The sequence below is a fragment of the Cheilinus undulatus genome, linkage group 18 (genome assembly GCF_018320785.1).
Source record: "Cheilinus undulatus linkage group 18, ASM1832078v1, whole genome shotgun sequence".
Taxonomy (NCBI): Eukaryota; Metazoa; Chordata; class Actinopteri; order Labriformes; family Labridae; genus Cheilinus; species Cheilinus undulatus.
Window position 1 is genome coordinate 12499905 of NC_054882.1, and position 16901 is coordinate 12516805.

At 40.2% G+C, this 16901-nt stretch overlaps 1 long non-coding RNA gene across 2 annotated transcripts in view; it reads right to left on the bottom strand.

Moving 5' to 3' along the window:
• Window positions 1-855: 855 nt before the first annotated feature.
• Window positions 856-16901, bottom strand: part of LOC121525956 — a 96260-nt gene continuing 80214 nt past the window's right edge. For both annotated transcript variants that reach the window (XR_005993280.1, XR_005993279.1), the window contains 3 exons: window positions 6060-6220; window positions 4194-4265; window positions 856-1292 (listed from right to left, as the gene is read on the bottom strand). This is a non-coding gene — a long non-coding RNA (uncharacterized LOC121525956). The remainder of the gene's footprint in view (window positions 1293-4193; window positions 4266-6059; window positions 6221-16901) is intronic.

The window sequence follows — 16901 nt, forward strand, 5'->3', positions numbered from 1 at the left end:
TTCACTTTTTCTTGATAGACTTGATTGCAGTGACTCTTTTAATCGTTGTTTTGCAGTAACTGTCTTCCAAAGAACATTCTCCATGTTGCTCTCACTTCCTCACTGGGATTTGTTCCATCCTAAGACTTCCTGTGCAGTGTTTGTCTTTTATTTATCACACTCACTACACACCATACAAAACTAATTTTAAAACAAGGGAGAGGACAGGATGATTCTCTCCATAACAGGACATAATCAACATGAAAAAAAATCTTCTCCAGTTTCAAAATGCCAGAATTAATTTGCTGAACTTCTCTTTTCTTGTGGAGGTTGTCTCCCTTTGTCTTAGTAATTTCCAGATCTTAGGACTTCAGATGTTGCTTGTGATGCTTTAAGTAGAAATATGAATGGAGGTCAAAAGTTTTATGACATCAGAAAGCTTTATCTTAAAAGTTCTTCCTTTCTTTTCAGTCTAACTAGTTTGGCCTGTAGGGTTTAATTGGTCTGCAGCTCTAAGATAAAGAAAATAGATCTATTCTAGGGGATTTTCCACCAGTGAGAAGGATGTATGCACTCCTGTCAATAGCGAGCAGATAGAGTCCACCAGGAAAATATTATCCTCCACATCAGCTGAGATTTCTACTGGGACAGAGAGGGTCAGGATGGGAAAATTCACCTCTTTAGGGTTGGGTCACCACACAGTTCAGCCAGTGTCTCCCTCCTGCCAGGAACGGAGTTTCCTCTCACCACCTGATTCAGCACCCAACATCTGTGCTGAATTAGCATGCTAACAGTCGTACCCAAACCCCTGGAGCCAGCCAACGAGAGGCCGAGGCAAACAGATCCCCATGACACACAGACTAATGCAGCCAGACAGACAGCCCACAGGAACGCCTCACAGGTTCCACAGAGGGAATGCAAAACATCCTGCACTCAGCGGCACCTTGGAGTGCGGCGGCACATCTGCGCTACAGATGTAGCATCAGCAGAAACAAGGCCGCTCTACCGTTCTGCTTTGGTGCATGGATGCCGGTGTGTATTAGTGACTGTGTGAATCCATATTTACATAGGACTCATTTTGTTTTGTATATGAAGGCTGTACACGTGTGTCTATGTTTGTTACCCAATGGGCCGTAGCAGGAGCAGAAGAAGATGAGGCAGAGGAGCAGCTCCACAGGATTCAACACAATCAGCCATTGAGAACTGGACTGTGTTTGGAAAGGCGTGGAGGTTTGACATCTATGGAAGAAGACGAGTTGTTTCAGGTCAAAAGAAGAGAAACGCACAGATGTTCTGACCGCTACTTCAACTCTCTGTGAAAACAAAAAAAAAAAAAAAGGGAAGAGAAAAGGGAGGAGGAACATATAAATAAATATAAACCTTAATAAAAAAAAAGGAGGCCCACCCTGAGCCTTGAAATCATTGCAGCAAGCCTTAAAGTATGCATGATGTAACGTTGGCCCGTTCTCCTGGAAAGAGCATCCAACTCTGAGGAAATCATCTGACTTCATTCTGCTTATGAGCTTGTTATCAGTGCAGGACTTTGCAGTGTTAAATTCATGAGAAGATGTGGCAATTAACCCTGCAGAGCCAGAGATCTTAAACCCATGACTTACTCATGACCCAAGATGGCTGCCAGCATCAGCAGCATCACTTTCATGTTAAAGACCTGACAGAAGCTGTTTTTGGTGAAAGGGATGCTTGTCTATCTAAGGGCACTTAGACAGCAGCAATGCTGTGTATAAATGTGCTCTCTGGAGTGAAAGGACACCTAAACTGGCACAGACTAGACTCTTAGATCCTACATACTGTCAGTTTATAAAGACTGAAGTGAAGATTAGTTACCATAGACCTCCATAGACCTCGACATAGAAACCACTTTCCACTTGTGGCCTTCTTCAGCGATGTGGACACTGAGCGGAAGAGAACTTTAAATACAGGAAGCATGTCAAGCATTGCAGGTACAACCTTCACAATAAGATTTTGATGGTTTCCTGGTTGAAGCCACAACCACTCAATACCTTGTACAAAGACTATATATACTGTATATATATGGATATATTTACACGCAATAACAAAATACAATGAATAACATACATCAATGCAAACGCATATCAAAGGACCCTGGGCACGACTCTCCAGACAAAGATGCAAAACTGCCTATCAGAGACTAAGGCACTGAAGAATACATACAATTAATGCACTGAGAAAACATAACTACTCCAGGAAAAGAGCCACAGTTATCCAAGACAAGATGCAAAAATCAAATGTAAGTCTTGATTGTAAGACTGTATGTAAGTATTTACGTGGTTGTGGCTTAAACCAGGAAACCGTAAGAGTCTTATTGTGAAGGTTGTACCTACGATGCTTGACATGCTTCCTGTATTTAAGGTGCTCTTCTGCTCAGTGTATTGTATTGTATCATACTGTATTGTGCAGTACTGTGCCCTAATGCAGTGGTTGATGATGGCTGATGTGCTTTGGGGTAAGTCAAGGTGTGCCTTGGAATTTTATGCAGGTGATTTCTTTATTTTGGCCGACTAAACTTAAATGAGTCCTTCCTGAAAAATGTTCAAGTAATTTTTAGGGTTAGGGTTTGGCTTAGGTGTAAGGGTTAAGGTTAAGTTAAAATACCACCTAATTACCAAAGAATTATCCCAAATTTACAAGGAATTACTTGAAAATTAATACATTATTACTAGGCAAATACTTCCTTAATATTACCATATTTCCAAGTTATACCTTGTAAAATACCACCTTTTTACTAGGTAATTATCACCTTATTCTTGGGACATTAGAAGACAAATACACTTATTACTATAAAATCACTAGGTAATTAGAGCCCAATAAAAAGTGCTACCCATGGGTTTAAGTGGCTATTTTATAAGAACATTCATATGGTGTGCTTTAAGATTTTGGGTTGATCTTAAGTGTGCCCTGGGCAGTTAAAGTTTGAAATCTACTGCCTTAATGTATCATAGCTGACTAAAATGTGTCCTGTCGTATTGTATTGTAGCTTATTCTATCATAGTTTAGTTTATTGTATTGTGTCCTATCGTATCTTAGTTTAATGTATTGCACCATACCATATTGTCTTGTATCATATTATAGCTTCTTGTAAAACATTATTTCTTATAATTCCATATCATATTGTATTGCTTCCTCTTGTATTCTATAATGTTGTATTCTATTATGTTGTATTGTGACTTATTGTATTGTGGCCTGTCATATTACTTCTTGTATTTTATTATATCGTAGTGCATTATGCCATGTTATATTGGATATTATCATATTGCTGCCTATTGTAATGCATCATACTTACTGTACCATACAGTACAGTGGCGTATTGTATTTGTACCCTAACATATATTGTCAGGGGTGTAGCTAGGGATTTTGGGCCCCCAGAATATTACACAGGGCCCCCCTTAACCGGCTAGCTAAGCAACAAATGTTGCATCATTTTTACAATTATCTATGCATTTAAATGTATTTCTGAACCATAATTTCCCAATGTATGAGCAATATTTTTGCTATGGGAAAATTAAATTTCCCTGCCTGATTTTGCAGCCCTGGTCTATACCATTTGGAGTTTTTTAAGGAAGGTGCAGGGGCCCCCCAAGTATTTTATTTCACTCTATTTTATACAAATTTCAGTCCGTTGACAAATACATTTAGTTGCTTTTGATTCAACAATGACACTAATTATTAAGAATAAATAAATAAAAACACACTTTTCATTGCAGGCTTCTCAAAGGCCCCTCCCTACCATAAGCCTGGGTAATCAGCACACTTCCCCCCCATGCTACGCCCATGTATATTGTATCCTTTCGGATCGAAAGTCATACTCATACTGTGGCTTATTTATTTATTCATCATATAATTTTCTTGTATCACAGCTTATTGTATTGTATTTTCTTGTATTTGGTTGTATCCATAACTACAATACAGTTTTTTACAGTATCGTAATGTATCCTTTTGTTCATAATTTATTGAATTGCACTGTATCATATAAAAATGTATTGTATTATAATATCCTGCATTGTATTATTTAGTGTCATGCCATAACATACTCATATCTAGATATAGTCCGCCACAGGAGAGTTAAGCTAAGAATTAAAAACTGAGTTTGAAAAGGGGGAAAACCTAATCCTGTCTTATGATTTAAAAAATCCACCCACCACAACACTGAAGGGCAGAAATAAAGTCACTGTTACCTCAATAACTCTTCTGATGATAATACTCCATAAAGGCACTTTTCCAAGTAAGAACCAGTTCACCACACTCGCCTGAAAAAAAAAACACAAATATGTCAAATAAGAAATAAAACTAGCTAAAAAGCTGGCTAAAAAACAGGGCTGTCTTCATTCCTCATATAATTTATAGCGTAAAGGCAAATTAAAATGTCCTGACTGTCTCTTACTGCTTAACTGAAACTCAAATACTGTAATAAGTCTCTCTGAGGTGAAAGCCTCATCTCATATGCACATTTACACTAATCAACAATCTTAAATTATGTTATCTACCTAATAAAAATCTGCCCACATCTGTACATGCTCTCATCATGTTTATTCAGCATCCTTGCACCTTTTTTTTTTTTGTTACGCTTTTTTCAGCCTCATTTATGTCTTATATTTAATGTTTAATTCCTGTACACTGAGAGCACAGCTAACCAGAGTCAAATTCTTTGTGCGTTAACACTTGGCAAATAAAGCTGATTCTGAATTTTCAAATCAAAGAAGTTTCAATATGTTTTTAACCCAAAATGTCTGTCAAAATACCAGTTCAATCATTTTTATTATCATTATTTCATTTATTTACACAGCAGCAGAGACATTATGCTTCTGCATCATGCAAACATTCATGTGTCAATAGCAAAAATCCTACTTTCCTTACTTTTGCATACATTTGTCTTATTAAAAATGACAATGATATAAAATTAGCATTCCTTTCAATATAGCATCCATATCACATTTACAATGTGAGTCAAAATAATGGCAGTTAGATATTTTATTAAAATTGTTCAGCCTTATTTGTCATGATGATTGCAACAAGGCTGTAAGTAAAAAAAAAGTTCACTACTGAAGTGGATTGATACAAATATTTCATTCTGACTGATTCATGCTTTATCTAATTTCATCTTAGCATTTAGACCCAAGCTTTTGACGAATACAAAAGATGAGGAACCTTAAATATAACCACAAATTAAATTGCAATATTGGTTGAAAACATCCCAGATAGACTGCTGTCCTAAGTCGTTCAGCTCTAGTGTACAGTAGCAGGAGGCCTTTCTTGTTCCATACTTGTCTGACAGCTGTGAAAGCTCTGAAAGCTGTCTTATTTTAGAAAACATTTGACCTCTGCAGATGTAGATTGGTCAACAAGGATCTATCCTGTTATTTTTTCTTATTTATTCTAAATTTGAGCCACTTTCTTCCGCCTGCATGGCTCTCTAGATGACAAATATGATTTTAAGCCTGTTTACACAGCTACTGTATATAAGCCATTGTTTAAAGGTTCACTGGTTAAAATGTGGTAACTGCACAGCAATTAAGTGACCTAGGCAGAATGAAAGCTAACCAAGCAAAGCCATAAAACAAAGGGAGTCTGTTTGAAGATGCATTGCTCAATCTGTCTCAGCAACTTCTGCCTGTTGCAGGTTTTCTTCTGTGCAGCGCTGCTTCTGCCCACTGGGTGCCACTTGTGCTCCGTCCCTAGTTGAAGAAAGAGAGGCTCTCGCCATCCCTCTCCAATTGAGTTTCAAACTTTGTACTCAAATGTCTGACTCAGACTCATGACCTACACTTGCACACACTAAAACAACAACTGTCTGCTGAAATCAGAGTTTAATCAATGCTGCAGGAAAGAGTTTTATTGTCCTCTTTCCTCTCTAGATCAAGTTTTTCTACAAACAGTCTCACAGTAAGGACCACATACATAGCACAGACCACCAACTATACATAAAACCTATGATATGCATGCATGAACCTAGACGAATGTGCTTTCCTGTGCATTAACAGTATTATGTTCCATAATGGATGTTACTTGATGCTTAAGGTTCATTCCTGGCACATATTAAACACCTGTGGGTCTCCTGGATGACTGGGAACAGCAGAATGTGACGGCAGGTGAACTTTCCAGGCATTGTTGTTGTCCTCAGATCACATCGGAGCTACTGTTTCCCTTCCTCTGCCCGACCGATTGTTTCCCCCAGAGGGACACCCAGGGCGGTGGTTAAGGACTCCTGAGGGACACGGAGATGAGAGCAAGGTAAACACATGGAGGGGAGGCTGTAAAAAAAACAGACCAAGAGGCTACAAGCTGCGGTCAGAACGTGAGTCAAACTACTTCAGAACATGTTCCACAAACACAGAAAGACAAAGTTTAGAACTCAGAGTCTGTTATGTAAAGACAGGAGAGGTTTCCTCAGTGCTGCTGTGTGGATCATTGAAATTTAAACACATATAAAAGTGTTTAAGACTCTTTCAATGTTACGTCTGATGATTTTAAATGTAGAATATGTGTTAGAACCTTTTAGAGAAGCAGCTCAACTCAAGGCCAAACATTCTCAGTCACTGCCGAGACTTCAATGCAAAGACTGATACCACATTTATGTACTACAGCTGCATTATGCTTAGCTTAGCTTAGCAAAGCTTTGCATAATGGCTTCAATCAAGAGGAAACTGGATGTACATTTTGGATTACACAAATGAGATGTAATGTGCTAATTAATGAGCATTAGAGCTGCTAATATGCAGATTTTTGTGACCTTTGGACTGAGCCCTGCTAACTGTTTCCTTCTTTCTGCAGAGCTAAACTCACCATCCTTTTGTTAATATGGCTCATTTGTGAGTAAATAACTGCTCAAATAAATGTGAAGGAAAAATGCCAACCGCATTTATGAGTCAGGATTGTCAGTTTCAATTTTTTGTGTTTGATTACTACCAGCTCCAGGTCTGCCTCTTTGGCTGTCCCATGCTCCACTAGGATCCCAAATGTATGAACATCCTCCTTGTTGCTAATGTGCAGCAGTAAACAGTGGATTAACCACAGCTGGTTTGCTATAATCCTCTTCCTGTTGTGACCAAAAATAATGAGAGCAAACCAAAATAATAAGATTGTTGAATTTGAAGGACTGTGCCTTTCAGATTTAAACATGAGGATTCAGAGCTGCCCCAGCCCCACATCTTTGATCCTGGCTATAATGCAGAACTAGCTGTCTGAGAGATTCATCTCAAATACTTACAGACTCTGGATTTTCCATCAAGACCGGTCAAGACCAGCACTGATCTGCTCTTCTTCGACTTCAATAATGTGATAATAAGGAGAAGCATTTACTAAAACAACAAATAGCTACACCTCCAAACTCTGGTATCAGTCCATCTTATTTCAAGTCATAAATACCTCTGAACACTTACTTTAGACCTCATTCACCTAACAAATCCAGTTGAACATTTCATTATTAGCTATTTCAAATAATCCCGGACTTGTCATTTGCTTGACTCCATCTCAACCCCCAAAAGTCTTGGTCTCAGGCAAGTCGTCTTGGTCTCAGAGAGTGTGGTCTTGAGTCCAACACTACCTTTAAGTCAGTCTAGTGCTGAGATGGACCTCGAGCCTCCTGGCTAACAGCTGTTATCAGCCAGATCCACCAGGACCTTTATGTCCCTTAAAGCTTGTGTCCACTGTTCTATCAGCACCCTTTTTCAATACAGAACCAATGTGGAGCAGCATTTTCAGCACAGCAGTGACTGCAAAAACACTCTCAGTACCAGCTGTTTCTAATCACTGCTCTCAGGTGAAATTAGTTCAGTTTTTATGTGTGTCACACTTACCAACGTCACTTCTCCCTCACTGACCAATCAAAATCAAGATGGGCTGATGACATCAGCTTTGTCAACAACAATAGCGGCAGAGTACCAGATCTGACTTTTCTTTTTGAAGGTAAAATGTTCAAGTGTATAAAAATGTTCAGGTCTGCTAATGCCAGGGCAGGACCCCTTTAGACTATTTCATGTTTTCTTGTTAAAATTCCACATGTAAAGGATGATTTAAGCACACAGAGGAAACAGATTTATGGATAACACTAAGTAACACAGAAGTAGGAGGAAGCAGACTTAACCATCACACCACTGCTGCCTGTTTGTGCTTGGGCATTTTTGGGTTTATGTTCCTTCGGTTTCCTAAAGGAAGCTCAGAATCACATTTATTGATGCGGCTTGAACTAGCATCGGAAGTCCCCTTGCAAGACAGGCCCTCAAGCTTCACTTACAGGTATCAGACTTTACCATTACACCACAGTGCCTCCTATTGGTGCTTTTTTTTTTTAGAGTTTACCTTCAGGCTCAGAAAATATCAGGAGAGAATGTAGGAAGACATGGAAAAAAACAGTTCCTGAATCTGGATTTGACCTTACACCCAATGCATCATGACTCTAGTCTCAGTATATGGGTGTTTTTTCCACCAACTAAACTAAACCATCACCTAGCTTAGGGGTGTCTTTTCCATCAGGGGCGACATACACAAATATATAAGGATGGTAGGGCCACTTTCATATACCTCCCCTTGATATTAAAGTAAGGAAACCCAATCTCATATAGGTAAGATATGATCAGTGATTGGGCATGCTTTAAAGGCTACTTCATGGCTGACAAGGCAAATAGCCAATTATTTTTAAGGATTTAGGGGAGGCCAATCAGATTTCAGGGGGCCTTGGTCAGCTCTGTCTCCACCCCTGGAACATAACTGGTGCTGCTATTTGCTGCTGTAATCCATTAGGGTGTTATAAATCAAGATATCATTATTATTTTGGACACAAATATGTTTACCATCTATATTTTCATGTCAATTTAGTCCTTAAAAAACAGCATAAAAACCTGTTGTCAAAATGTTTGTTTACAGTGTTAGTATGGTAGCACTGCCTTGTGCTGAAACTAAGAAGAATAATACAGTCTAGTACAAGTTTCATGCTCTGTTGAGGGTTATATTTAATATGATTTAAAGAATTTTCGGGGGGCCAATCAAAAGGGTTAAAAAGGGTTGGCCCCCAGACCTAGCTTGACTTTAAGCTTAGACTAGCCATGCAGAGATCACAGTTACTCAGTCCACAGCCAAACAGGGTTAAGAGCCATATCACTGTAAATCATTATGAAAAATATACATACTGTCTCTTTATACACTCTGACAGACCAGTATTACAGAGCTACATGTCTGCCGTTCCTCTGGGGCTGGACTCCTGATGCTGCAGCAGTTAGATGAGCGTGGGCGATGGGTTCACTAGGCACAGTGGTGTAGCTTTCAAAGTATCTGAGCATGCAGACATAAGTCAGAGTCTTTGGGTCCTTGCTCCTCCACTAAACTCTTGTGAGGCCTGGATGCTGACCGAGGCACCAATGGGCCTCCTTTAGGACTTCTGCGCATCTTTGGGTATCGTTGTTAGACTGTATGTCTAATGCTGACATGCTCAGAAGAGTAAGGATGGGAAGGATCAGCTGATGGAACGGCTGCTGCCTTGTTCCAGACTGCAGGGGTGACCGCATGCACCATGGAGGGGTCATCTGGGAGGATACCTGGACAGATGGGGCATAGGCGTGGAGCAGGCCTGAAGGACGGCCATAAGAAGGTCGGTTCACTACGGGGCTGATGCATTAAAGTGCCAAACAGGCAATGCTCCCATACCTGACCTGATCTTGATGGTATAAAATGGACTTGTTGTGGTGAAAGTGTTGATTACAGCTGCTCTTATGACTGGATTTTCATATTCAAACAAAAGCCCATAAAAGCCATTCCTAAACGGCTCCTCAAAGACTTCCAGCAGCAATCCCTGTCCTGTTTCAAACATCAGGGCAAAAACAACAAAGTCCAAATGTTTATGTGGCAGTCAATCTGTGCTCTGCTCTGGAGGTACTGTGTAATGAGTAAGGATGGGTGGTGAGGGAGAGCATGATTCAGAGCTTGGAGGGAAAACAAATACAGTGATGAAGACCCTTACGCAGCACTTTCATAGCTCATGTTATTTACTGACTTAAACCTCATCACTTGAACTGATTAAGGATCCCCCGCGGTGTGTCACATGTGTGTTCTTCTCTGTTTATGTGTTTGAGGCTCATTTGAAGAAGGAAAGAACTCTCCTAGTGTGCGGTAAACACCTTTGTGGGAAGTTGAATGTCTTTTCTCCTCTTTTCTGAATGAAAGAGTGAGTGGGCTCAGGTTGTAATTACTGTAATGAATGATTAGGCTCTACCTTTCCGCCCATCTTACATGCTTTCTGATCCGTCCACCCTCCTCCTCCTCCTCCTCCCCTCCTCGCTAAGCTCCTTTCACCCCTCCCTGTTCCGCTGGATGTGGGTTGGCTGCTCGGGCCTCTTTGTTTTTGGTAAGGAGATCCCCTGTTTATGTGGAGGTGGGTGTCCCTGGGTGTTCTTTTTTAACCACACTTTCTTTGATATGCTCCTCCCTCTCTTGCCCCCGAGTGCTAAAGTTAGTGTGAGTGTGTGCACGACCGTCTGATAACAGCCTGAAAAAATAAAGACTATGCTGCCTTTATGTGTGCACAAACATGTGGTTTCTCTGAGTCTGTGCTTGTGTATGTGGAGCACTGGTGAGTGGTTTTGGTGGTTTGGGGAGTCTGCAGGAGTGGAATAATGTGGTGTCGGACATTTATAATTGAAATGTCACTTGAAATATTGACTTCCATATGCTCTCACACGTCTGTGTCTAAGATGTGAAAATGGCCCTTTATCCACACACATATCAAAGCCATCATAGCATATGCTTATTATTACAAGAACACTTCATGTTTAACCCCTGAAGGCCCATTATACTCTCTTTTTTACCCTTAAAATACGGTGGCCAGGAGGTCTCACACAAATGCATTTCCAAAACGCTTAGCATTACCAGAAAGCACAGAGGCAATCAGCTTTCACTGAAATCCAAGTAGCTGAAACACCAACACACCAGAAACACAACCTCAAGTTGCTGCCATACGACAGCAAGTTGCTGCAACTCAAATGCAAATTGCTGTAACACAACTAGAAGATGCTGCAACACAATCCCAAGTTGCAGCAACACAACCACCAGTCACAACAGTTGCAAAACAATTGCAAGATACTGAGTCACAATTGCAAGCTGCTGAAATACAACTGCAAGTCGCTGAAACACAACTGCAAATTGCTGAAACACAATTGCAAATTGGTGCAACACAATTGCAAACTGCTGCAGCACAACATCAAGATGCTGCAACACAATTGCAAGTTGCAGCAACACAACCGCCAGTCACAGCAGTTGCAACACAATTACAAGTTGCTGCAACACAACTGCAAGTTGCTGCAATACAATCACAAGTTGCAGCAACACAACCGCCAGTCACAGCAGTTGCAACACAATTGCAAGTTGCTGCAACACAACTGCAAGTTGTTGCAACACAATCACAAGTTGCAGCAACACAACCGCCAGTCTCAGCAGTTGCAACACAATTGCAAGTTGCCACAACACAACAGCAAGTTGCTGCAACACAACTGCAAGTTGCTGAAACACAATCACAAGTTGCTATAATACAACAGCAAGCTGCTGCGGCACAAGGGCAAGTTGCAGCAACACATGTGCAAGATGCTGCAACATAATCACAAGTTGCAGCAACACAACTGCAAGTTGCGGCACAACAAGCACCAGTTGCAGCAATACAACAAGTCGCCAGTCACAGCAGTTGCAACACAATTGCAAGTTGCCACAACACAACAGCAAGTTGCTGCAACTCAACCACAAGTTGCTGCTATACAACCACAAAAACTGACAACAGAAATAACCTGATAACAAAAACCCGACAGACAGACAGGCCTATTAAACACTAAATAAATAAAGAACAACCAGCTTAAATGAATGAATTGGTAAATAAAAGTGAATACATTGTTATATTAATTTTTCCTATCTCACACACTTTTTCAACTTTATTCACCTGTATGTGGACAGCAACACGGGCAAAAACACAGACTGTCCACAAAGTGTCAACAGAGTCTATCAACAGTAGCTGTACACTGGCAACACTTGACACGATCTCATCTCTGTCACAGCGAGGAGAAATGTGAAAACACTACATTTCTTGTCAAAACTCCTCAGCCTTGAATCATAAATATCTAGCAAGTTTGATATTTATAATTGTAGGTTATACCTGCTCTGAAGGAATACCTAAAACAACCAATGAGAGCAAGCAGACCAGGTAACACCACCCACTAGATGTTTGACTGCGAGGGCTCACACACAGAAACCCAACTTTACCCTGATCTCAGGAAGCTGAGCTTCAAGCTTCACACTGTAAGATCAATGGTAAACAAAGGTGTAAGCACTTTCCAGCACAGGTCACAGCTGACTTCTCTAAGTAGGGCACACGTTTCCTTTCACTCCACATTCACACACTGATGGTGGAGTCTGCTCTGTGAGCGTGTTAACTAATCACATTCATACAAATCCATACACCTTCCATCCATACATCCTTTCCTTTCCTTTTCTTTCCTTTCCTTTCCTATCTTTCCTTTCCGTTCCTTTTTTTACATCCGTCTTGATTTTCGTGACTTTCCCTTCCTTCCTCCCTTCAATCCCTTTGAATGTCCCTTTCAAGTTCCAGCTGGATGTTTTTCATAGCTTTAGTCCTCCACAAAGGAACTTAACTATTAGACCGCAGTGCTGCCTTTTGGTTTTTGTTTTGGTTCCTTTCCATTCCTTTCCTTTCATTTCCTTTCCTTTTCTGTTCTCTCCTTCTTCCATCCTTCCTCTTTCCTTCCCTTTCCTTCCCTTCCTTCTTGATTTCTTTCCTTTTCTTTCCTTTTCCTCCTAGCATGTCCTTTTCTTTCCTTTCATTTCCTTTCTTCCATCCTTCCTCTTTCCTTTCCTTCCCTTTCCTTTCCTTCCTCCTTGAATTCCTCCCTTCCTTCCTTTCCTGTCCTTTCCTTTCCCTCCAGTCATTTCCTTTTCTTTCCTTACATCCTTCTTGATTTTCATACCATTTCCTTCCTTCCTCACTTCCTTCCATTCCTTTACTTTCCTTTCCTTACATCATTCTTGATTTTTGTACCTTTCCCTTCCTTCCTCCCTTCCTTTCCTTTCCTTTCATTTCCCTCCTGTCATTTCCTTTTCCTTTCCTTTCCTTACATCCTTCTTCATTTTTGTACCTTTCCCTTCTTTCCTCCCTTCCATCCCTTTCACTGTCCAGTTCAAGTTCAGGCTGGATGTTTGTCATAGCTTCAGTCCTCCCTTCCTTCCTTCCCCTTGACTGTCCAGTTTACATTCCAGCTGGATATTTTTCATATTTTGTGAAGAGACTGATTCAGACCACCTTAGCTCAGACATTTCTAGATTGTTCTGCACATTAAAGATTGATTGTGAGATCAGACCTTTCACATGAAAAAAAAAAAAGTTCTTTTTTTTTGGTCAGATATCACCAAATACATTTACAAGACTGGTTTAGATTTTCATCCTGTCTTCAAACAGAACAGGACCCTCATCACAGGATCTTTACATTTTTAAGTCTTCATGTGACATCACTGAGATAGATATAAACTGAAACCCCTGGTTACCCTGTAAAAACAAGCGTATAACTTCATATTTTCATTACAATGACGATATTACTTTAGTATTGTTACACAAGAAGACCAGGCGGACCAAAATAGGCGGGAAAAGACGAGCTGAAACCCCAGGGCTCAGAACTTTCCCTGCCAGTTCGTCTGTTTTTGATTTCAGACAACATTGTGAAAATCCCATCACAGCCCCTCACTAATTCATCTGAGTCAGCACTTAAAACTTTATTTGCCCCCTTTTGAATTGGGGAAGTCATAGTAAACATTTAGTAATTTTGTGACAAGAATGCAGTGAAAGGTTTCTCCTTTTTCTTCAAAGAAGACAGTTAGAGAAGAGGAAACTGTCTGCAGAAACAAAATATGTTGGTAGATACTGAAATATGTGTTGCAGCTATAGAAAGGTAATTTATGCTCTTGTTTTCACTCCCCTTTACTAAATTATAAAATCAGAAACATGTGCAGAGTGGATCCAGATCAAGTGGAGTGGGCCGAGGTCTTGTGTTTTACAGCTATCTCCCGTCTGCCCTCTCACCTCCTCACCTCCGGGTCACAGCTGTGCTGCTCCTACAGGCGTGCTGAGCGTTACCTGTCACACACCAAATCAGCAGACAAACTGTCCCAGATCCACTGGGATGCTGGGATCAGGAGCTGAGGGCCTTCTTGTCTCCCTCAGACCCTCCCAGCGAGGAAAAACGATATGAAAGTCGGAGTCGTTGACCTCTGGTTCCACAAGCAGCTCACAGAGAGTTGAGTCAGAGGACAGAGAGTTAATTCCTTTCTTCCTTAGTGGGCCGAGTGTGGGCTAGAATACAGTACTATCCTCGAAAAGGACAGTACATGAGATGGAAGTGGAGAAAACTGGAATTATGCTGAATACAAAACTGCTCTTCAGTTTAACTTTAAAGTTTATATTAGAATAAAAGTCCGTCCCAGGCCGTGAAATCCTTAAACTGCTGCTGCTGATGAAGTCGATCTGATATCCACCTGTCCATGCAGAGAATTCTAACACAACCTCACTCTCACTCAAGGATGATTTGATTATATTTTGGAAGTCATGGGTCAAAGGTCAAGATCACTTGGCCTCGTGTTCAGCCCTTGCTTGAGAATGATAGCTCATGAATGCTTTGAGAAATTATTTCAAACTTTTTGACAAAGATCTACTCCAACTCAAGGATAAACTGTTTACATTTCGGAGGTCAAAGGTCAAGGTCAGTGGGCCTCAACTTCATCCCTAACTGGGTTTCAATTATTGATTCATTTGCATCCCTAGCATGTGAATGGAATAGGGGTGTAACGGTTCACAGAGGTTCTGGTTTTACACATTTGTGGGATGAGCAGCAGAGCTGACGATGTGGGTTAATCCATGGAAAATGTTCCACATCTTCTCTTCCACCCCCAAAACAGCTTATTCAGGTCACCAGCCTGGTCACACACTGCTGTGGAATGGCATCCTATTCTTTTTCATTCATTCATCACCAGTCAGTTAAAAGCATGCCCACACTGATCCCACAAATGTTCAATGGGGTTGAGGACTGCTGGCAGGACATTCCATCCTCTCTACTCCCAAATTCTGGAGGAAGTCTCTAGCTGCATTTTCATTACCCTTAGAACACAGGTGTCAAACTCAAGGCCTGAGGGCCAAGTCCGGCCCATGGACCAGTTTAATCCGGCCCACAAGATGATCTCATATTTCTGTTATAGCTGGCCTATCAGTATGAAGTCTGCAGATTTCCTCAAATATAAGAATATAAACTTATCCTTGATAATTTAAGAAATTCTTGTTAAGTAACAAAATCTGAAAAAGTAAGGAGTAATAATATTTAGATAAGAAGTCAGGAATGTGGGAAAAGAAATTAATTTGTGTTTCAATTTCACATTTTCAATTTAGCATTTCACAATTTGGACTCAAACTTAGGATTTGACTTTTTAATTTCATACTTTGAGCATTTCAACTCATAATTTTGACTCCTCATATGATATTTTGAGCTTTAAGATTTATAATTTTTAAGTGATATTTTGACATTTTCAACAAATGATTTTGTAATTTACCTCATATTTTCAACTCCAAATTCATTATGCCATAGTGTGACTTTTTAGACTCACAATTTAGAATTTTGAATCAGATTTTGACTTTTGATTTCATGATTAAAAAACGTATTTCGTATATTGACCTTTTAAACTCATGATTTGACTTCTTTTTAATATATCTACCATTAAAAAAACATGATTTTTCAATTTCAATTTCACATTTTGACCTTTTGGAACTAATTAATTTACTTTTCTCAGATATTGAGCCTTTAAACTTATCTTTTTAACTTTTTACATGTCAAAATCATTTATCATCAGTGCTGAGGTTTGGTGTTTTTTTTTCATATTTTATTACCGCTGAAACAAGGTAGGCAGTTTATGGTTCAAAAGGTGACCCTGTTAGGCCCTCAGGTTTGTCCTGAATCCAGAATCCGGCCCCTGCTGTGATTGAGTTTGACAACCCTGCCTTAGGAATTGCGTATAATCTAAATAGTGCAATTAAAAACTGGTAATCGAAACACCCGAATTTCAAAAAACCTCTCAAATTGACGCTCTCATGAGGTTTGTCAGATGTTTCGATGTAGAAATAGATCGCAAAAGTGCAACTGGAACACTTTTTCTTCATTTACATGTCACAGGATGTAACGTACGGTGCCACATGACCAGGTCACTCTAAGACAACATGGCACGGTACATGTGGAAAGAAGAGAAGACCGAAACTTTCTTAACGTCACACTTATACCCTTATATGTGGTTTTTGCCATACATACGGACTTTGCCTTGGAACTGTCATCCATTGCCTTCGTCTTTTGTTCAAAATTGTCAAGGCAACCGCTGTAGATGTATCATAACCGTACCAACACGCAACAGGTTTAGAACGTCCAGAGATTTTACGAGAATTAAGAGTATCATGCCCAAAACTCCAAATGGAAACACAATCAAAGCTAAACTGTACTCATTCGAATTTAAGAAATACCGCCTTTATTTTGTGAAAAACTGTATTGGAAATGCAGCTTCTGATAAACCCCACTCTGTGGGGGCCAGCTACGTCATCTCAGAGGACAGAGTTCAGTCCCAGACTGTGGAGATATGGGATTGAGTGGTTGTAGAATCTCATCTCCATATCTCTTTGCATTGAGATTTCCTCCAGTGATGACGAGCCTCGTTTTTCCAGCGAGGGAGATGTCATCCCACACCATCACACTGCCTCCACCTAAAGATGTTACGCTATCAGTGCAGCAGTTAGCATAGAGTTCTCCATGTCTTCTTTGACCCTATGCTCCAGCTGCTGTAAGCAGAATCTGGACTGGTTGGTTTTTATAAAATAGT